The 23,767-nt window shown below is 39.2% G+C and overlaps 1 non-coding gene across 1 annotated transcript; it reads left to right on the top strand.

Moving 5' to 3' along the window:
• Positions 1-22,623: 22,623 nt before the first annotated feature.
• Positions 22,624-22,766, top strand: LOC149232171 (U4 spliceosomal RNA). Its single transcript, XR_016248541.1, has one exon. It is a non-coding gene; the product is annotated as a U4 spliceosomal RNA (small nuclear RNA).
• Positions 22,767-23,767: the final 1,001 nt, after the last annotated feature.

Here is a 23,767-nt window from a genome sequence, read left to right as displayed (position 1 = left end):
CAGCTTAGATAGATCTTTTGTGCATTTATTTCAGGATAAGTTAGGTTAAAGGCACTTATTTCCCTCAGATCTGTTTAAGATCTGTTGTAGTAGATATTTTTTGGATATTTTCTCTATATAAACCACCCTGTTCATTGTTTAAAGGGTTGGTTGGTTGATAACTCCTCTCCAGACTTGCGTTGTATTCTTTGAGAGCCTCTATAATCAAAGATTGCTGGAATGCTTGGATGATGAACTGTCTATTGTGTTTTTAAGGGCTGAAGAGTGAACTATGGAATTCTTGTGCTTCTACATGGCCCAATAAGTGTTTCTTACCTCTGTTTACAGTTTATATGCGTTTATGCCACCATTGTGTCACCATCTAAATAGCAGGAAGGAAGAATAGCTTAGACTTTGCTTAGCAGCACTCTATGCTCAATTTTTGTTATTTCTACATGTTTTTCCTCAGAAATAGTTATGAATATGCATACTTAAATGATCATGTTTACACTGTTTCTCTCATTTATGAATGATTGTTTAGGAATCCTTGACTGCTCCTAGATAAAGTTCATTCGCCCTCCTTCTGTTAGCTGATGAAAGATTCTTAGTTGCCTTTCATCTCTGACCTTCATTCCATCTTTTTTCAGCATTGATATTGTTCCATGTGTAGCTATCCTGCTCTGTATTCCTCTTGTGACCAAGAAAACGCACCAGCAGCCCTTATCCTTGACTCCATGCCCAATGGTTTGAACTTCTCACACTATGCATCCCAACTCTGCTTGAAAGCATCATCCTTCCCACCAAACTTAAAATAAAACCCATGTACACCATAACTAGCCTAAAATCATATCAAAACAAAGCTAAATTACAAAGAGAGAGCCCTCTCTGACTGCAGGTAGGCTAGGACCTGCAGTCGAAAGATTGGTTTGTGGTTACCTCGGCCGTATCCCTTAAGGAGCCAAGGGACAAGCTGAGTGATAACACCGACAGAAAATGAAGGTCAGTAGCCCCGTTGCAGCCTGTTGCATTGGACAAACCATTCCAACAGTGGGGCTTGGACATCACTGGGGAGATTTTCCCACATTCGTTAAAGCAACACTACTACATATTAACTACTACAGATTACTTCACGCGGTGGACAGAAGCGGTTCCGCTGAAACAAGTGAATGACCAGGAAGTCATAGGCCTCCTAAGACAGAACATCATCTCTAGGTTTGGCATTCCTGTATCACTTGTTTTTGACAATGCAATGTATTTTTCTTCGTTAAAGCTTTATGACTTTGCATTGAAAAATGGTATTGTATTAAAGAATTCAGCTAACTACTACCCATAGGGAAATGGTCTTGTTGAGTCTACAAACAAAAATCTTATCCGCATCATAAAAAATCTTATCCGAACAATGAAATTGACACTCCACTCTAGTGAATGCTCTATGGCTTGATCGAGTCACACCCAAACCCTCTCTGAATACCTCCCCCTACTTCCTAATACACGGAAAAGAAGCCATCCTCCTGCCGGATATCTACTTTCATGCTCTTCAGTTGTCCCAAGAATCCCAAGGCAAGCCGTGTCTATTGGTTCAACATAGGATGGACACATTACACAAGCTATAGGAAGAAAGGGTGAAAGCAAAAGAAAAGTTCACACTTCACCAGAACCGTATCAAGAGATGGTTCAACAAGAAGTCTGCAAGGAACACCAGCTTCACTGTGGGTGACTTAGTCTTGAAGTGGGATAAACCCCATGAAGACAAAGGCAAACATATGAAGTTTCAATCCCTGTGGATTGGCCCATTCACTGTCCACGAGAATCTTGGCCAACACACGTATCATTTACAATCACTTGATGGGAAGATTGACACTCTCCCTGTCAATGGCCAAGACTTGAAATGTTATTTTCAATGATCTGGGGTTGTGCCCCGCACCGTGTACATACTTCTTTCATTGTTGTTCTGTTATTTTCTTTGCTTTATTGTTTTGTTCTTTGCTTTGTTGATTTGGTCTAATTTGTTGTTCAATTGTTTGTTTTGTAAATAAGTGTTGTCCCGCACTTCGTTCTCGCTTCAAAATGTGCATGTGGTTGAAATTCAAAGACTCTTGTGACATTACAGCGCTTGGTCAATCCTATGTCCATCTTCTTTGTGCTTGGTTGTAACTTTTGGCCAATGAAGCTTTGATGCAAAATAGGATATGTAAGGAAAGTTTTTGTCAAACCATGAACCTATGTCTAGTCTGGGAAACCTCATGCCTATACTTAGTTTTCCGCTATGTGTGTTCAAGCTTATCCAACTAGTAGAAACAAAGAAGGGGAAATCTAAACGAGCAAACCTGAATCAAAGGTCTTACATGCTTATCTGAAGAAACAACCTCTTATGCTCTCAATAAGCCAGGATCCCTCTTCCACCCCAAAATAAATAAGTGCCTATGCACAGTCCTCTTTCAAAAAAAATAACAAAGGCGAAAGAAGAGAAAGGCTTCCTACATAGAGAGGTGAAGCAAACAACTCCACTGGGTACTGTCCACACTCAATGGCAGTGGAACAATGTTTGAGTTCCTGTGTGACTCCGTCGGGGTATTGTCCAAGCCTCCTGGTAGCGAAACAACACCAGAGATGAAAACTTATACTCTAAAAATCTTAAGCTCGCGAGCCAAATCACCTTACTGGCTTTGAAACACTGTAATCTGGTTGAATTTTTGTGTTGTGTTCAACTGAGTTGGTACAAGGTGAACCATGTCTGTCCGCGGGATAAGTGGGGAAGCCAAAGTGATCTATGTAACAGTTCAATACTTCCTAAAAGGCCAAGGCCCTGTGCTGAAAATGAACCAAAACAGAGAAGCTGGTATTCAACCAGTGTGTCACCAAGTGTTTTAGCAGCTGCAACACCCTCCAAAATTTTGGTTTGCATCCAAATTTCGAAGCCTTCCTTGGTTTTTCCTTTCATGGTTGCAAACACTCGATCTCACCCCATGAGCTCTTGTGAAGTATTTTCACCTTTTTTCTTGTTTGAACAATTGGCATGTTGATTGCTTTGTCATGCTTGTGATATAATTCTGGTGAGTTTGAAGGTTTGTCTTTGTGTGTTTGGATTGTCTTCGCTATGTGAACACCCATTGCACTCACATACAAAGTTGTAAGCATTGTCGCGCAAGTGTCATCACAGTTGTCTGAAGGTCTATCACAAGTGTCGCGCTTGTTGCTCCCAACTCCAAGACGATCTCAATGAGGGCATGTGTTTGTCTTGTTGTATTAGTGGTCTATGTTGTCTCGTCATCAAGTATGCTAAGTGTATGATCACAATGTCAGTCCGCACAAGTTCACTTGCTTTCAACACTTAGCCATTTTCCTAAAAATATGCTCGACCAGACAACCTCTCCAGCGGGCCCCAACTGAGCTGCACTGCGCAGTCTCAGACCTCAGTGACCCTACTCTGTTGCCTGGAATTGCACAGTGCTTGAGGCTATCCTCTAGGTCAGCTGCACTACGCAATCCCAGAGGTGAGAAACCTGTTTGCCTCCCAGAATTGTGTAGAAATTACCTCCCTATCCAACTGAACTGTGCATTTCTCAAGCACAGACATCAACCCTCCTCCTTGCTTGCTGGAAGCCTACACTGCTCTTTGACCTGGGTCTTCATTGTTCCCCAAAATTGCACAAACATGCCTAGTTGGTCATCTGTTGCCTTGCTCTGCACTGTTCCCAAAAATTGCGTAGAGCTGCCCAGCTGACCCTTGCTGCCTTGCTTTGCCCTGCCTCCAGAAATTGCACAGACATGTCTGGCAGTTCCCTTGCTGCCTATCCTACACTGTTCTAAAAAATTGTGTAGTTATGTTCAGCAGGTCCCTCTGTAACCCTGCTCTATCTTCCTCCTGGAAATTGCGCAGTCATGACCAGCAGTCCCTCTACAACCCTGCTCTGTCCTCCCTCTAGAAACTACACAAAACTTCCCAATAGTCCCTCTGTAGCCCTACTCTATCCTCCCTCTAGAAACTACACAAAACTGCCCAATAGTCCCTCTGTAGCCCCGCTCTGTCTTCCCTCAAAAAACTACGTAGAGGTGTCTCCCTTCCGGGTCCCACCTTGCAACTGACAATGGTGAATTTCACTATGCAATCCTACCTCCCAGTGATCACTATGCAGTTTTTTCCGACAACGCAGGTTGCCCTCCCAGAATGCCTCATTCCAGCCTGCATTGCCTCAATGGGTTATCCTCCCTCCCTGTCACTGGAACACAAGAACAATGCATCATGCTGGAATAGGAGGTTTTGGATTTGATGTCGTCCCATCATGAGTGAATTGCAGGAATAGGTACACTGGTAGATCATGGCGAGATGACGAACAAGATGAAGAAGGAGTGCACATGCTAGAAGACTTTCTTGCAGCTGGATGAATGTACCAAGCATATCAATCAATAAGCAAAAGGAACACATGCATTGAACCATCAAGCAAGACTAAGACCCTCAAAGACCCCGCAACACTTTGCCATGCGGAGGAGAAGACAAAGCACACCAAGAGTACATCCACCACTCAACAATGCAACAACTTGATATGGACACCACAATCAGCCAATACATGTCAACAATATCATGTCGAGTTGTGTCATGAGTTGTCTCGGCCACATCACCATTATGGGCCATATCCGTTGTAACTGAATGTAATGTAAAGTGAAGTCCAATGGATACACACAAAAGTCGAAGAGTCATGTCAGTTGAAAAGTCATGGGAAGTTGAACAGTCATGAGGGTAGTCCAAGAGTCACAAGGGTCAAGCATTACCCTTGGCCATATATAGCCCTCCCATTGTATGAGCAAGGACTTTTCACCTTGGCTCCTCCCACATAGCCTTGAGACTCTGTAGTACTTACACTGTTGAAGATGTGTTATATTATTTATCACTGTTGTCTAGTTCGTTTGGACTACTCCGCAGGACATTAGACAAACCATTCTTGTTTTCTTGGTTATAACGACCATCACCTCCGTGTTGACTACTCTACTAGATGGTGTACGTGTTTTCCCTTGCACTTTAGTTTTAATGTCTGTTGCATCTATTGTGGACTACTCCGCTGGATGCTGGTCAGACCTTTGTTGTTTCGCATGTCTCTCTCCCTGGGTGGTAGTACTACCTCTCATTTAGAGGCTCACTTTTACCCTCTCCTTTACAGTAAGAGAACCCGGGCACAAGCTACACTACGCACTCACCACGCATACTCACCTTGCTTTTTGAAGATACAAACATAATAGTCTCATGTGCTAAACAATAAGAGCTAAGGCAAATCTCTAAGATAATGGCAATCGGGCCATCATTCCGGATGGGACCCCTACACCAAAAGGTGTGAGGTCTACTTGGGACTTCATACTGGGGAGTTCCCCTGAATGTTGACAGGTCCAGCACTGTCAACATATGGATATACATTGGTTTATTGACCACTCAGTGGGGTAGTTTCTAATCTTGTTGTAAGAAGGAAATGTGTTTGCTTGATAATTTGTAGTTCTAATCTATAGAGTTTTTAGAGGAGCTCTCAACTCTACTAGAGACATTTTTCATGCTTAAAATAGAGATTGGGTACCTTAACATGAATTCAAAGCAAGATTTATGTCATCAAAATTTTAGATTGACTGATTCCTCATTAAATTAAGAGTATTCTTAACTTTATATTGGTGAAACTTGGCTTCTTGGCACCTTAAGCATGGTGGAAAGGATGAAAATTGATCGAGATTAATGTTTTCACAAAACAATAATCTACTAATGGCTACATATCACAATGTTTTTTTTTCTTTCATAATAACAAGTAGATTTTATGTTTTGAAAAGACATGGTTAAATCAAATAGTATTTTAAGACAAAATTGAATTGTCTAGCCTTGTCTTGCTATCTAAAACACATAATTTTAGAACCAAACCTCCTTACCATCAACCTTTTGGTTCAAGACTTTATAAGCTTAAAAAAGATACTACTTTACATATTAAAGTAGTAATAAAATTGTTTGATAAAGCATGCCAAATATAGTAGAAAACTATAAATTATGCCCCTTGAAGGGCTTTAGTTGTCCCACCAACTCGAATCTAGATTACAACTTTCTTAGAGTGCATATCTACTTTATAATGAGCTATAACACTCACACTTGTGGCATCTACTAGTTCCTAATTTTGGGAATGTTGGATGTCCATAGCCTCCTTGTTCGCTATAAAAATTCCAAAGGGAAGATTCCCCATAGTAAATAGAGTCTACTAAGGGAAAATGTGAGACAACCTCTAGAGAAAGATTAAGGTAAGTTGAAATTTATCCAATCGGAGATTAAAAAAAGATCCCACCTGCAATGCTAATTCTAAATAATTTTGGTGATGAATTTTTATGAAAGCACCAATCTCTTTATCCATCTTCTTAAGTTCCAAAAGATGTGTTATAGTCTCTATTCCACGATGAATACTAATCTAATTATAAGACTTAAATTTCTTGTCCAAATTTCCTACTGATGATTCCAACAAATGATTGAGTTCACTACAATGCATTGTATTTTTGCTACCTCATTGTCACAATATTTAATCCTCTTCAAACCTCCTTTATCTCAAATGCAACATTTTTCTTATGCAATTGCAACGTGCCATTGTTACTTAGTTTTACATAGACACCAGGCAAAAGATTCCACAACCATATCACCCTAGCTTGCTTCAAGATCATAAGTGACCCATCACACCCCCCTCCACCCCCTCGACAAATATGCTGCCCATAGAAGTTCCATTTCCTTAAGTTTTAAAAAGTGTTTTATGGTCTCCATTGCACATTGATCCTAACTTGTTTTCATGCTTTAAATATCTTGTTCATTTCTTCCTACATGTTATCACTCAGGTTGTCCCTTGGCTCCTTAAGGGATACGGCCGAGGTAACCACAAACCAATCTTTGGATTGCAGGTCCTAGCCTACCTGCAATCAGAGAAGGCTCTCTCTTTAAAATTTAGCTTTGTTTTGGGGTGATTTTAGGCTAGTTATTATATGCATGAGTTTGTTTTGAGTTTGGTGGGATGGGTGATATTTTCAAACAGAGATGGCATGCAAAGTGGGAAAAGTTCAGACCATTGGGCATGGAGTCAAGGATTATGGGCTGTTGGGTGTGTTTTCTTTGGCAAAGAAGGATTACAGAGAAAGATAGCTTAAACAAGGAACAATTTTACGCTGGAATAAAGGTGAAATGGTGGTCAGGGAATGAAAGGCAACTAAGTAGCTCTCATTATGCTAACAGAGGGAAGGTGAGTCAACATTATATAGGAGCAATCAAGGATTCCTAAACAACATTCATATACGAAGGAACTAGTGCAAATATGAGCAGAGAAGTATTCATATTCAGGACTAATTCAGAGAAAAACATAGATAAATCACAGAAATTGAGAACAAAGTACAACTAAGTAACCTCTGAACTATTCTTTCTTCCTGCAACCTAGATCATGACACATAGATGATATTACAAACATAGAAACTGAAAACAGGTAAGAAAGACTTATTGTTCCATGAAGTAGCACTAGAATTCTGTAATCAGCTCTTCAGCCATCAAATCCACACCAGACAGTTCAAAAGCAAAGCATTCCAGCTATCTTTGTTCATAAAAGTTCTCAAAATATACAGCGCAAGTCTAGAATGAGTTTATCAACCAACAACCAACCAACTCTTAATACATAGCTAAGGGTGGTATATATAGGCAAAATATCTACAAAAACAGATATGGGGAAATAACTGTGTTTAACATAATTTTACTGAAATAAATGCAAAAAATATCTATTTTAGCTGCGCTGGAGGCAGCAGCATAAAAAATGAGGCTTTGAGGTGTCCTTTGAGCTCTGTGTTGTCCATTTGGCCATTACTGTGCTTTGGTTTCTACAGCGCTGCTCTCATGTGGCTTTAATGCATTAAATTCTGATCTGGTGAGCCTTAATGGCTTTAAATTCCATCACTGATACTCTTTGACTTTGCTGGGGCTCTTTAATGTTTATCTACTTCGATATTAAAGTCTTCCACTAATATTCTTTAACTGATACTCTTTGCCGCTACAAAATCGCCCTTGTCTGCCACTTTATGGCAAAAAGGAGCTGCTGTGGTGCTTTCTGCGGGCTTTGGAGGAGTTTCGCTGCTGGCCGATCAAAATATCAACAAAAATGAAGAAATACTGCAAAAATGGCGGAGGAATCCTCACTGATGGCTTGTGCTGGGGCCGTGCTCGTTGTCTGGAGCAAATTTGGGCCGAGGCGATCAAAAATGGGCGAAGAATGGCCATGATCCTTTGGAGCTGAAGCATGCACGGGCGTAGACTAAATAATATGAAGAAATAGCCCATTTTCCTTTATAAAGCAAAAAACTACTTTATAAAGGAATTTTAATGAAAAAACAAGCGGGAGCAACACTGTAGTAGAGGAATAAATCCAGGCTGTTGGATCTAGCGCGGGCAGATCGGATGGTTGTCGCGTGATCGCAATATCGCGTCGGCGGAGGGCAAGGGGTGCGGGCCTTTATATTATTGCAATAGCGATAAGCGATATATGCATGTTTTGCGATAAAACGGGGAAATGCGAAAATGCGGGTTTTAACGATAAAACATATGTTTTATGGAAAACTTAGGTTTATGCGGTAAAGCGGGGAAAAATGATAAAGGCGGAGATATATGGAAAAACGGGAAAATACGATAAGAGGGCCTCCCAATAGCGATATCGCTTCGGATGCGATAGCGATATCGCATCGGAGCATGGATCGGAGGCATATATAAAGGGGCCATCACTTGTGACTGCCACCTCCGACAGCGATATCGCGTCGGAGGGGGGGGAATGCAATCGGAGGAAGGTTTTATGCTTTTTGAAGGGTTATATGCCTTGAAAAAGGTTTTCACATGATCGGAAGAGGGTTTTTAATGCATCGGAAGGGGTCCGAAGCATGGAAAAGAGGGTTTTATGCCTTAAAAAGATAAAAACAAGGTTAATGGAGGGTTTTTATACATCAAAGGAGGGATATATGCAATGGAAGAAGTCCAAATGCATTGGAAGATGGTTTAAGGAGGAAAATGAGGGTTCTTACTAAGTTTCAGGTAAACTTAGTAATTCCCAAGGCAATATTTATGGTTATATTTCAACCAGAGGGAGGGGATATGTATATAAGGGGATTTTTATCATATTTTTAGTATGGGGAGGGGAAATAGATAGGGATTTACATAGTAAGTTTAGAAGTTAATGTGAATTTTGATAAGAAAGTGCTAAGGATAGAAATCTTAGGCTACAAAGGGGAAATAGGACTTTATAGAAGGAATATGAGCACTCCTAAGTAAAGCAGATCTTTACTTAGGCAAAGTTTATGGAATATGATGATTTTTAAAGATATCAAGCAGATCTTAACATCTTTTAGGGGAAATTAGTGAATGATTTGGGGAAAAGGAAGAAGGGGAAGTTAGTTATGCCTCGCTTGAGCTGCTCCAAGGGATAATTGTCTTGCACTTGTGATTTGAAGTAGATTAGCACTTTGAAACACAAAATTGATCACAAGTCTTCATTCTGCAACCTCAAAACTGCCTACCCAGCCTACTTACCTAACATTTTTTCTTCTTTTTGTTTGGGTGCACTTGAACTAGCAAACCCAACTTTTCATCTTTTCTTTTGGCTATCCTCCTATCTAAATCTACCCTTATTTCTTCCAGGGGCTCAGATTAAGCTGTTGAGCACCCTTGCTTCTCTACCTAGCTAATAATCTGCCAAGATTAAATAGTTTGGTCAGATCTTTATTCTCTATCTCTACAACAAGCAATTTAAACCTAGGGAAGCCAAGATTAAGCTGTTTGGCCTTCCCTTAACTATGAAATCCTTCAAAAATGGAATAATTCATCAAAAATGGAACATAGTAGTGGCATTTGAGCTTGCACACTTTCCTGGCCTTTGTTTGGGGTTCATTTCATTTATTTTTCTCTTTGGCCAATTCTTCTTTTTCTTGCCCTTTGATTTTTCTTTTAGGGCATACCCTCTTTACATTTTTTAAATTTTTCTGAGTTTTCTTGGAAATATGGAACCTTTGCAGCATGAAAAAGATGACATATTTGGCATTTCCACTGTCAATCATGAAATATGAAAACCTATTGCAATAGGAGGCTAATAGTGGCTCCACTTGGGGATGGCTTTTCCAGATGAAAAGCCAAGAACAGCAGGTCAGAATGCCTTGATCTTCAATTGTTGCTGTAAACTGAAACTCTCCTTTGCTGGCTGCTATATGATCTGACTCTTTTGCAACCTGCTTGCAGCACTTTTTAACTGAATTGTTGTAAATCTACAGCGTTGTTTCTTGCCTTTTGGGTGCTTGTAAATATATTCAAATCTGCCTGAGCACTTCTTTGAAATTAATTCAAAAACAGAGATCTGAATGCTGCATTTCCTTTGATCCTTCCTTCAAAACTTTGCTGCGCTGGTCCCTCTTTGGACTGCTGAAAAATAAAAACGTTGAACATACAAATAATAATGTACAAAAATAATATATAGCTGCATTATGTACATCAAAAGGGGTCATGATAGTGCTTGAGCATTTGGCCATTGACAGGGCCTTCTTCAGCTGTGCTGCCATCCAAACTTTTGAGAAAATATGTATTGTTGCCTTGCACAGCATGAATAATAAAGGGGCCTTTCCAAAGGAAATCAAACTTGCCATGCTTTCCTTTGTCCTCTCTTCTTGAGTCCCATCTTAGCACTTTGTTGCCTATGTAGAAATCTTCGGCCTTTGTCCTTTTATCAAACATTTTCTTCAGCTTCTCTTGTAAAACTTGAGCTCTCTGATATACTTCCTCCCTTGTCTGCTGTAAATGAATGGTTTGATTTATCCTCCTTTGGATATCATTAGGCTCAGCTTGTATCTCTTGCAGTAATTTGATAACAGGGATTCCCAAAGATGAAGGGAACTTTGCCTCCATGCCATAGACTAACTCATATGGGCTTGTCCCAATGGATCTCTTGGTTGTCAATCTATCTGCCCATAGGGCATTTACCAGTTTTTTGTGCCAGTTCTTTTTATTCTCCTCCAAGACTTTCTTGATGATATTGATGAGGCTTTTATTGGATGACTCGGCTAGGCCATTACCTTGAGGATAATAGGTTGTGGAGTGACCTAAGGAAATGTGGTATTTGTGGCAAAAACTGATCATTTTCTTGGATTTAAAGGCAACAACGTTGTCTGTAATGATTTTTTCAGGACAGCCAAATCTGGATAGGATGTTGGTTTCAAGGAATTGGATAATGGTTGAGTCATTGGCTTGCCTACAAGGGATGGCCTCAATCCACTTGGTAAAGTAATCTGTGGCTGTTAAAATCCATTTATGTTGGCCAGAAGAGGATGGGTGGATTTCACCAATGAAGTCTAAACCCCACTGCTAGAATGGTTTCTCGGTTGAAATGGGTTTAAGGGGTAAGGGCAGTAACTTTCTTGTACCTTCAAAGATCTGGCACTTATGGCATGACATCACAAATTTTTTCACATTAGCAAACAGGGAGGGCCAATAGTAACCAGCCCTTAATATCTTATCAGCAGTAGACTTCCAATATAAGTGCCCTCCACAGTCCCCTGCATGAAATTCTTTCATAACATTGTCAGTTTCATTCAAAGTTAGACAATTAAGCAATATTCCTTCATGATTTTTCCAAAATAGGGCACTATCTAAGACACAAAACTTTGATGCTTTCATCTTTAAAAATCTCTTTTTGGTTCTGGACAACCCTGGAGGAGCATGCAGGTTTAACAATATAAAACAAATATCAGCATACCAAGGTGATTGCAAGAAGGCTTGACTGATCTGTGGAGTCGCCAGCTCCTGTTCGTTGTCCAGTTCATTTATGTCTAGGGCTTGAAAATTGGTTTCGGACATCAGTTTGGCTAAACCTTGTCCTTTTATCAGTTTAGTGGGCTTTATCTCAATGTCATATTCAAGGATATTGGCAATCCATTTGCCTCTTTTTCCCTCAATTCCCTCTTGAGTTAAAATATCTTTAACCACTGCATTTGGAACATATGCTATCACATGGGAGTATAAAATATAAACTCTGAAATCTTTGATAGCTTTTACAAGGGCATATGCTTGTTTCTCCATGATTTGATACTTCAAGGGTGCATCTCTAAGGGCTCGGCTGAAGAAAGCAATGGGCTTTTCATTTCCCTGGTCATCTTTCTGTAATAGGACAGCAGCAATGGTGTGTTCAGATGCAAAGGAAAAAATGATGAAATCTTTATCGAATTTGGGGCTAGTGAGGACTGGTGTTTGCGTTAAGGCTATCTTGATGCCCTCAAAGGCTTGTTTGGCTTCTAAAGACCATTTAACTTTGGAATCTTTCTTCAGCATGTTGTTTAACAATCTTATCAGCTCGGCCAAGTTTGGGATAAATCTTCTTAGGAAATTGATCTTTCCTAAAAAAGCTTGCAGTTCTTTGATGTTTCTTAGATAAGGGACTTGAAGAATGGCTTGAATTCGGTCTGGGTCTATCCTAATACCATCTTTTGAAATGATATGACCTAGAAGTTTGCCTTCCTCTAGGCCAAACAGGGATTTCTTTGGGTTTAAAGATATGCCATATTTTCTGCAAGTTAAGAATACTTGCCTTAGATGTTTTAGATGTTCTTGGTCTGATTTTGAAAATGGGGTAAGATCATCAAGGTAGACTACTAAGAAATCATGGATTTCTTTGGCAAAGGCAAAGTCCATTGCTCTCTGAAAAGTAGCACCTGCATTCTTAAGTCCGAAAGGCATTTTTACATATTTAAAGGTTCCCCACGGTGTTGTGAATGTTGTTTTATCCTGATCATCCGGGTGAACTAGTATTTGATTAAATCCTGAAAAGCCATCAAGCAATGAAATCCTAGAAGACCCCACAACCCTTTGTAAAATATGGTCCATCTTGGGTAAAGGGTAGTGGTCTTTGAGAGAGGCTTGGTTCAAATTTCTTAAGTCAACACACAATCTAATCTCACCTGTTTTCTTCCTTGTGGGCACTAAGTTGGATACCCATTCTGAAAATCTAATGGGTGCAATGATACCTACTTCAAACATTCTCTTTATTTCTTTCTCAATCAAGGGGAGAAGCACAGGATTGATTCTCCTTAATTTCTGTTTGAAAGGCTTTTGATTTGGTTTCAAAGGAATGGTATGTTGAATGACTGAAGTATCATAGGATTTAAGGTCCTCATAACTCCAGGCAAAAACATCTTGGAACTCTTTAAACAAATCAACATATTTTGGCTTTTGATCAGCAGGCAAAGACTTGGAGAGTTTTATCATTTTGGGGCTTTCTGTTGTCCCAATATTGCAGTCTTCAATAGCAGCGTTTAAGGGTTGCATCTTTGGCTTTTTGGGGATATCATTTGAATCAAATATGTCTTCTAAGGGAGTCAGGCCCGTGGGCAGAAAGTTATCTTTCAATTGAATAATTTCAGTCTCTGCTTCAGCTATTTCATCACAATTCATTTGTTTCAGCTCTTATATATTCATGTTATCAAAAATGGTTGGGCGCAGCATTTGATTTGCTGCTTCAGCGGTTATAGTCTGCTCATTTTGGCTCATTTGCTGTTGTGGGTCATCCATGGCATCAATGTTTAAAATTGAAAATTCTTGTTGTAAAGTGATGAAATTGTTGATCTGTGCATCATTTTCAAAGACTTGCCAGTCTTTGACATTGTTTGGGACTGCAGGCCTGTGCTTAATTTCGGCAGTAAAATGGTGATTGGGCTCAAAAGGCAGCTTGCATGTGCTGGCAAAAGTTGCTAGGCTGTGCGCATGTAAGTTATGGCTTCTTGAAATTTTGGTAAGTTGGGATTCTATGAAGGTATTGAGTATTTCAGTGGCTGCACTTCTATAGGCTCTCAACCTATTATCACTAGTGACAAAATTGTCTTTCATTTGCTGTATAATCAGGTCAGAGTCTCCTAGAATTGAAATTTTTGTAGCTCCTAGATCTCTGATCAGTTTAAGGCCTAAAAGGAGGGCTTCATACTCTGCCATGTTGTTGGTACATCTGAAATTTAATCTATAAGCATGACCCTCTGCATGGTTGTTTTGCTTGTTGTGAATCCATACTCCTGCCCCTGCTCCTAGTTTGTTTACCGAACCATCAAACTCTAAATACCACAGGATTTCATGGTCCTGACTAGCATTGGGAGTTGTAGAGAATTGTACAAGGGGCAGATTTGAATTTTCTGTTTCAGGTAGTTTGTCTTCTGTGCTGGTTACATCAATTGTTTCAACAGCTCCTAGACTTTGGGTAACCAATTTTTCATTTATGCAGATTTTTTGCTCTAAAGCCAAAGATTTATCATCAGTCGGAGAACACATATCATCATTAAACAAGATGAATGAATCCATATCAGAATGGATAGAATAGATAGGAAAGTTTTGGGGCTTTTCCTCACTACTTACCACATATTTCATTAATGTTTCCCTATACAGTCTCTTTGGTTTCCCAAAGACTAAAATAGTGGCATAGGACATGTCTAATTGCAAAGATCCTTGGAGTTTGGCCCCCCAAGATCTTGATAAAAGCATACCATATTTGGGTGGAATATCAGCTACCACCACGTCCATTAAGATTGTTTTGTTGGGGTATTGGACTAAAGACACACATAAATCTTTGATTAAGCCTAAACACTTGACTTGACTAGAATCAAATGAGAACAAATCTTTGTATGGTCTAGTGACATCTAGGTTTAGCTTCTCCATTACAGCTTTGGGCATTAGGTTGTGTGAAGCACCTGAATCAAACATTGCATTGTGCAACACTTTATCATGGATATGTAAGCTGACATAGAAGGGTAGAACAGCTCCATTTGCTGATTTACCATTGACTTCAGGACCAAAAAGCAACTCGGGTTGATCATCTAAAACATTAACATCATCCCTATTCTCTTGCATTTGCAGCGATCTTTTGATTTGCTGTCTATATACATCATGTTTAGCAAGCTCAGAGAGAGGAATAGATATTTTCAATTTACCAATTTCGGCTTCTAAATTGAAGGGTTTCTCTAATTGCAGCTTTGTGTTGGGGACAACAAGATTTTCTTTTTCAATTGGATCTTCAATGATCTTCTCTTGATTTTGACTGTTGTTTTGAGGTACATCTGTTTTGGAAGTATTTTGAGGAGTGCTGTTTGCATTTTCTTTTGAGGAAGAGGATACAAAAGGCTGGCTTTTAAAGACCTGTACATCTGTTACATCCTCTACGGTTACTTCTTTTGGATTTGAGACTGTTTTATCAGAGGGTTCTGTGTGAGCAGCTTTATCTTTTAATTTCTTTGGCTGTTTAGCATCCTTTGGTTTGATAGGTTCAGGTACATCTATGGTTCTGGTTCTCAATTTGTACTGCTTGTGAACCTCATATACTGCTGCATCATAGCCTTCTCTAAAGTCAAATGATTCTCCGGACTTGGTTTGGAATTGATTGATATCATGATCATCTTGGTCTTCTTGGGTTAGAAAAATTTGTTGTTCACTCTTCAAACCCATTAAGTTGATATGAGAGTCCTCGGTTGGCTCACTAGATGTTGATGCTTCAGCATAGTTTTCATGAAAATGAGGTCTTATATCATGGTCGGGACTAGCCCTTCCAACATTTGGGTTTTGGTTTTTCCTAAAGTTTGGGTTTCTGATAGGATTGCTTGGTTGTCCTTCCCATGAGGATTTTCTTTCAATAGTTCCCACTCTATCTCCAATACTGTCCATACCTTTCATTATTGCATCAAGTTTTTGCTCAAAAACTGAAGGTTCATCTTTAAAAGTAGTTCTTCTCTCAGCTCTTGCTCTATTTCGTTTGGCAATCAGATTTGCCTCCACACTAACAGCTATATTCTGCATCTCTGCTAAGGTTTGAGGGGCTCTTTCCCTCAACTGATATGCCATGTCGGAATCAAATCCATCAGGGAATTTGTATAAAGCTAGATCAGGTGGAGGTCTAAGGTTTTGTGGAATAGCATTGTTAACATTGTTGAACCTAGCACAATAGTCTAAGACGGTTTCTTGTGGGCCTCTTTTGATAGTGTCATACTCAGATAGAATGTGCAGTGGATTTTTCTTTTTATCCCATCTGTTAAGAAATGTTTGGTAAAGAGCCTCTGGGTCAGCTATGGAATTTGCAGGAAGAGCTCTAAACCAAGGCCTTACATCTCCAGTCAAACTTTGGACAAAAATTTTCATTCTTACACTATCATCATCTATTTCATAATTCTCAAAATAGTCTTGCATTTTATTGGTATGTTGCAGGGCTGTGCAAGAACCAGTACCATCAAAATATGTGATTTTGGTTTGATAATCCTGAGGCATAGCCCCTGGATTTGCAGGTAACTGTAAAGGTGCATAACGATTCGCCATATTTACAGGAATAAATGGAACAGCAGGAAGAAATGGAACAGCTAGAACAGGTGGGATGGAAGAGGAAATAATAGAAGGAGTATGTGTCATGGATGAAGGTGTAGAAAAGAGGTTTTGGGAAGTGGATGATGAACTAGGGGAAGTTGGAATAGTGTGAGGATGGAGTGAAACTTTAGCAGGGGTTGGAATATAGCTTTGCTGAACTGTTTCAGAGCTAGAATCAGCAAGATCTTCTTGTTTTTGCTCTTGTTTCCTAGAGGTCTTTGGAATTAAATTGGGATTATCAAAAATAGCTGGGGGATTTGGGTCTGGATTTGACCTGGTATTGCGAGTTTTCTTCTTTGGAGCCAGTTTCCAAACTTGTTTTTTGGAATTTTCTGAGATTGTCCCCAGTGGAGTCGCCAATGATGTTATCACTCAGGTTGTCCCTTGGCTCCTTAAGGGATACGACCGAGGTAACCACAAACCAATCTTTGGATTGCAGGTCCTAGCCTACCTGCAATCAGAGAGGGCTCTCTCTTTAAAATTTAGCTTTGTTTTGGGGTGATTTTAGGCTAGTTATTATATGCATGAGTTTGTTTTGAGTTTGGTGGGATGGGTGATGTTTTCAAACAGAGATGGCATGCAAAGTGTGAGAAGTTCAGACCATTGGGCATGGAGTCAAGGATTATGGGCTGCTGGGTGTGTTTTCTTTGGCAAAGAAGGATTACAGAGCAAGATAGCTAAACAGGGAACAATTTCAAGCTGGAATAAAGGTGAAATGGTGGTCAGGGAATGAAAGGCAACTAAGTAGCTCTCATTATGCTAACAGAGGGAAGGTGAGTGAACATTATATAGGAGCAATCAAGGATTCCTAAACAACATTCATATACGAAGGAACTAGTGCAAATATGAGCAGAGAAGTATTCATATTCAGGACTAATTCAGAGGAAAACATAGATAAATCACAGAAATTGAGAACAGAGTACAACTAAGTAACCTCTGAACTATTCTTTCTTCCTGCAACCTAGATCATGACACATAGATGATATTACAAACATAGAAACTGAAAACAGGTAAAAGACTTATTGTTCCATGAAATAGCACTAGAATTCTGTAATTAGCTCTTCAGCCATCAAATCCACACCAGACAGTTCAAAAGCAAAGCATTCCAACTATCTTTGCTCATAAAAGTTCTCAAAATATACAGCGCAAGTCTAGAATGAGTTTATCAACCAACAACCAACCAACCCTTAATACATAGCTCAAGGTGGTATATATAGGCAAAATATTTACAAAAACAGATTTGATAGCAGATCTAGGGAAATAATTGTGTTTAACCTAATTTTGCTGAAATAAATGCAAAAAATATCTATTTTAGCTGCGCTGGAGGCAACAGCATCAAAAATGAGGCTTTGAGGTGTCCTTTGAGCTCTGTGCTGTCTATTTGGCCATTAATGTGCTTTGGTTTTTGCAGCGCTGCTCTCATGTGGCTTTAATGCATTAAATTCTGATCTGGTGAGCCTTAATGGCTTTAAATTCCATCACTGATACTCTTTGACTTTGCTGGGGCTCTTTAATGTTATCTGCTTTGATATTAAAGTCTTCCACTGATATTCTTTAACTGATACTCTTTGCCGCTACAAAATTGCCCTTGTCTGCCACTTTATGGCAAAAAGGAGCTGATGTGGTGCTTTCTGCGGGCTTTGGAGGAGTTTCGGTGCTGGCCGATCAAAATATCAACAAAAATGAAGAAATACTGCAAAAATGGCAGAGGAATGCTCACTGATAGCTTATGCTGGGGCCGTGCTCGTTGTCCGGAGCAAATTTGGGCCGAGGTGATAAAAAATGGGCGAAGAATGGCCATGATCCTTTGGAGCTGAAGCGCGCATGGGCGTAGACTAAATAATATGAAGAAATAGCCCATTTTCCTTTATAAAGCAAAAAACTACTTTATAGAGGAATTTTAATGAAAAACAAGCGGGAGCGACACTGTAGCAGAGGAATAAATCCGGGCCGTTGGATCTAGCGCAGGCAGATCGGATGCTTGCGATGCGATCGCAATATCGCGTAGGCGGAGGGCAAGGGGTGCGGGCCTTTATATTATTGCGATAGCGATAAGCGATATATGCATGTTTTGCGATAAAACGGGGAAATGCGGAAATGCGGGTTTTAATGATAAAACATATGTTTTATGGAAAACTTAGGTTTATGCGGTAAAGCAGGGAAAAACAATAAAGGCGGAGATATATGGAAAAACAGGAAAATACGATAGGAGGGCCTCCCGATAGCAATATCGCTTCGGATGCGATAGCGATATCGCATCGGAGCATGGATCGGAGGCATATATAAAGGGGCCATCACTTGTGACTACCACCTCCGACAGCGATATCGCGTCGGAGGGGGGGGAATGCAATCGGAGGAGGGTTTTATGCTTTTTGAAGGATTATATGCCTTGAAAAAGGTTTTCACATGATCGGAAGAGGGTTTTTAATGCATCGGAAGGGGTCCGAAGCATGGAAAAGAGGGTTTTATGCCTTAAAAAGGTAAAAACAAGATTAATGGAGGGTTTTTATACATCAAATGAGGGATTTATGCAATGGAGAAGTCCAAATGCATTGGAAGATGGTTTAAGGAGGAAAATGAGGGTTCTTACTAAGTTTCAGGTAAACTTAGTAATTCCCAAGGCAATATTTATGGTTATATTTCAACCAGAGGGAGGGGATATGTATATAAGGGGATTTTTATCATATTTTTAGTATGGGGAGGGGAAATAGATAGGGATTTACATAGTAAGTTTAGTAGTTAATGTGAATTTTGATAAGAAAGCGCTAAGGATAGAAATCTTAGGCTACAAAGGGGAAATAGGACTTTATAGAAGGAATATGAGCACTCCTAAGTAAAATAGATCTTTACTTAGGCAAAGTTTATGGAATATGATGATTTTTAAAGATATCAAGCAGATCTTAACATCTTTTAGGGGAAATTAGTGAATGATTTGGGGAAAAGGAAGAAGGGGAAGTTAGTCATGCCTCGCTTGAGCTGCTCCAAGGGATAATTGTCTTGCACTTGTGATCTGAAGTAGATTAGCATTTTGAAACACAAAATTGATCACAAGTCTTCATTCTGCAACCTCAAAACTGCCTACCTAGCCTACTTACCTAACATTTTTTCTTTTTTTTGTTTGGGTGCACTTTAACTAGCAAACCCAGCTTTTCATCTTTTCTTTTGGCTATCCTCCTATCTAAATCTACCATTATTTCTTCCAGGGGCTCAGATTAAGCTGTTGAGCACCCTTGCTTCTCTACCTAGCTAATAATCTGCCAAGATTAAACAGTTTGGTCAGATCTTTATTCTCTATCTCTACAACAAGCAATTTAAACCTAGGGAAGCCAAGATTAAGCTGTTTGGCCTCCCCTTAACTATGAAATCCTTCAAAAATGGAATAATTCATCAAAAATAGAACATAGTAGTGGCATTTGAGCTTGCACACTTTCCTGGCCTTTGTTTGGGGTTCATTTCATTTATTTTTTTCTTTGGCCAATTCTTCTTTTTCTTGCCCTTTGATTTTTCTTTTAGGGCATACCCTCTTTACATTTTTTAAATTTTTCTGAGTTTCCTTGGAAATATGGAACCTTTGCAGCATGAAAAAGATAACATATTTGGCATTTCCACTGTCAATCATGAAATATGAAAACCTATTGCAATAGGAGGCTAACACTACCAATGATTCCAACAAATGGTGGTTCATTAGTTTATGTTGCGCTTTTGTTGCCTCATGTTCACAAACTTTAGATCCTATCTAAAACTCTTTTATCTCACACTAAATGCAAAAAAATTCTTATGCCATAATAATGTGCCAATATTGCCTCAATTTTACATATAATCTAGATAAAGCCTTCCACAACCATAACACCCTAGCCCACTTCCAATGCTCATTTGTTACTAGAGCCAAGAGTAGCGGTAGCAAGAATAACATTAAACCAAACCACAAGCCATTTCCAATAAACTCACACACATAACATAACTCTTTCATTGTATTGAACATAATTATGTTGAGTGATGGATGAACTTAAACTCATTATCCACTCTAAATTACATGACATCAATAATTTTAAAATCATTGTTTCATTAGAACCCTCTTAAAAAAATTCACATTCTCCAATCTTACTCAAAGGATCATTGTTTTGACTTAAGAATTCAAGAAGGTATATTTTCTCATGTTTTATGAAAGCAAAATGGGGAGGTTGCTTGATAGGCTATCCTAAGAGCTAGGTTAAATGAAAGGTTATATAAAGCTATCGAGGGCTATATGCTTCTTGTTTCTCCCATAAATTTGTAATGCACCAAAAAATTTATAACATATTTCAACATCTATGACATATATGTTGAATCCTCGACCACCATCACTTGTCATACTCTTTTTATCTTTACAACAATTAAACCTTTGTACACTCCTATTACTTCTACCTCATTGTTGTTTGTGTCTTTGAATTCCCAAGCATACTCCATTTCCTTTTTCCTTCAAAATAAAAAACAACCCACCACACCTACCTCCTCCTTCTCACTTGTTACACACATATTATAATGCCTTAAACCCCTAGATCCTTGATGGTCAATTAAATATTCTGTACTGATTAAGGTCTATGAAAAAAACTCATTTGTTTTAGTCTTATGGTATCTTAAAAACATTTGTTTAGCTCAAAAAATCTTTTTTATATGGTGTTGTCTATTGAGGTGGCAAATTTGCCGAAATGTCAGAAAATCACCAAAATCTGGCCATTTTTTTCTCAAAAAATTTGATTGTAGGAGTGCACGAATTTTGGTTTTGATGGTGGAAATGGGTTCGACACCATCAAAAATACTCGGGGCACACAAAATCTTAAAACCTAACCACTGTAACCCGGATTTCCGAAAATTTCTACCGAATTTTATCAAAATCTTACCTAAATTTTCATTATTTTCTGAGCAAATTTGAAACTTATTAAACTACACGTTTTTATATAGTCTTTTATCTTATGTGGATTGGCCACTAACTCTTATGTTTCTTTTGCCTAAATGTCTTTTGCACGGTAGTAACACGTCTTTTGATATTATGCATTTGCTAAATTTCTATGGGAATATGGAAATGTACTAAAAGTTTTGTGGCTTTTCTTCTGGCCTCTTATACATCATCTAATGGCCATCTTAAAAGATGCACTTCATTTATTCCTTACTAAATGTGGATCTAATGGCCATCTTAAAAGATGCACTTCATTTATTCTTCACTGAATGTGGAGTTATGTGTAAGATAAGAAGTTATCAAACCTGAAGGTTTTGATTTTATCATGTTTAAAGTATACGTAAAGAAGTGCTTTTGTTTATTTCATAAAAAAAAAATGAAAAATAATGTTTTTTTTTCTAGTTTAAGACTAACCTAAGTACCCACGGGGGATTTGAACCGGTGACCTATCGCAAGGAGTGCCTTAACAGCGCACCCATTCACCGTCAATCCAAAACCCCGTGGGCAAATTGAAAAATAATGTTAGGTCTAATCTCAAACATAATTTATTAAGTGTAACAACTTATCAAAGCCGAAGGGTTTGATTTTATCATGTTTAAATTATACGTAAAGAGGTGCTTTTTTTTTCTTTTCTTTTTTCATATAAAAAAAAATGAAATAATGTTATGTCTCATCTTAAACATAATTTATTAAGTGTTTTACATAGTACGATATCTCATAATTTGTGTCAAGCATGTTGCTCAACACTTAAAGGTTAAAGTGGATATGGTGTTCTTGTGTCAACTCTTGGATTACTAGGAGTCCACCGAGTGCACCTTACACTGAAAAAGCTAGCCATGTGTTGCCAATCTAGCACGCTTCCCACTTTGCAGAGTCCTCTCAATTAGGAGAGGCCTTGCCACTAATTTAGGTGAGATGAAGACAGCAAAGCGATAATGCCCCCTATTTTTGTACGCTAGAAACAAGTTTTAATGGTTGCCCAATTACACTTAGAAGTGGAGAATTCTCGAGAGCCTACTCTGGAACGATGGACAGGATCTCACCAAACATTGTCTACCCAATTAAAGATAAATAGAGCTGGCCTCATGGATCCATACATGATACAACCCACCGATGCTTTTTCCATCCGTGATACAACCCACCATCGGACGCGAAGCTTTTTCCATCGGTTGTTCAATTTAGAGTTATTAACAATGAGATCAAGAGATTGTTTGTGAGAAAATGATGTTTACACTGCATTATATTGTCCCACAAGTAAAAGAAGAATCGAAGAACCTTCGGGGTGGGTATATCTTTGTGAAGGAATTACTATGATGTCATCTTTGCGCTTGGGGCAATGACGCAGCTAGTGAGGCAAAACCGAGGGGCGTCAATTGCTGGTTGAAAACTATTTCCAACCCCCCTCGTTGGCCTGGGCCTCGCCTTGGCCCTCGAGAATTTTTGGAGGGCTCGCCCCTGGGTTGAAAGCGACTTTTGTTCTTTTTCTGTGCGTGCATGTTAAAGCAAGATTGGTGGAAGTGGGCACTGCCACCCTTTTCACCGTCACTAAACTACCAACCTTTCACTGTCATTGCAGCTATTGTGACAGATTATACCAACACCGAGTCTATGCTTCCGTCGTATAAGTTAACACCGAGTGGATCTTAACCAGTGTCGGATCACGCGAGGGTTGGCATTATAAAAAGCCTGATAGAACTGCATGTCAATCGTTGTGACGAATCTGGAGGCTACCTGCTATCTGGAAAGAGCTTAGTTTGGGTTGAACTCTGAAGGTGAAACCGATTACTTAATATGGAGTTTTATTGTGACAAGCCTGAACCTGCACTTCAAAGAATGTACCCTGAACCATATGAATTGTTTTGAGGTAGCGTTCAGGTATTAGTTCTGTTTACTGCCACTGTTTGTCCTCCATCTTCTGCAACCACGTAGGTTCCCAGTTTTGTCAGGAATTGCATCAAAGAGCGACGGTTTGATCCGTCCTTTGATAACGAGCCACCCTCCCAAATTTATAGAATACTACTTCTGCGTGTCGTTGGTAACGCTCCTCGCTCCTAATATCTTCCTTCCATAAGCTACAGAGATTAATGTTGAAAAGTATTCAGTTAACATTTATCACTGGAAGGGTCGTGTTTTACCAAAATCGTAATTGAAAAGAAACTTCAAACTTTGGTAAAATGAAAATAAATTGAGATTCAAGTAATGTACAGAAGTAAGCCCAGCAGAATAACAACAAATCCAAAGCATCCTTGAGACCATTTTCTGGCATGGATGCAAGTGTTTTTTTTTTCAAAAGAATAAAACAACTTTTGTTATCAACAAAAGTTGCTACATCTATCTAGGATCCTCAGCACCCAATCATAAACCTACGGAGATCCAGCGTTGAACTCAAACTGTCAGTACCAGACAAATGTATACAAACATACTCCCAACTACAAGTGAAACACAAGAAACTCCCTTGCTCA

This window comes from Pinus tabuliformis, chromosome J, assembly GCF_031772625.1.
Source record: "Pinus tabuliformis cultivar Carrire ecotype Pingquan chromosome J, CPIR1, whole genome shotgun sequence".
Taxonomy (NCBI): domain Eukaryota; kingdom Viridiplantae; phylum Streptophyta; class Pinopsida; order Pinales; family Pinaceae; genus Pinus; species Pinus tabuliformis.
Note: the sequence above shows the minus strand (reverse complement) of the source record. Positions and strands in the feature narration are given on the sequence as shown.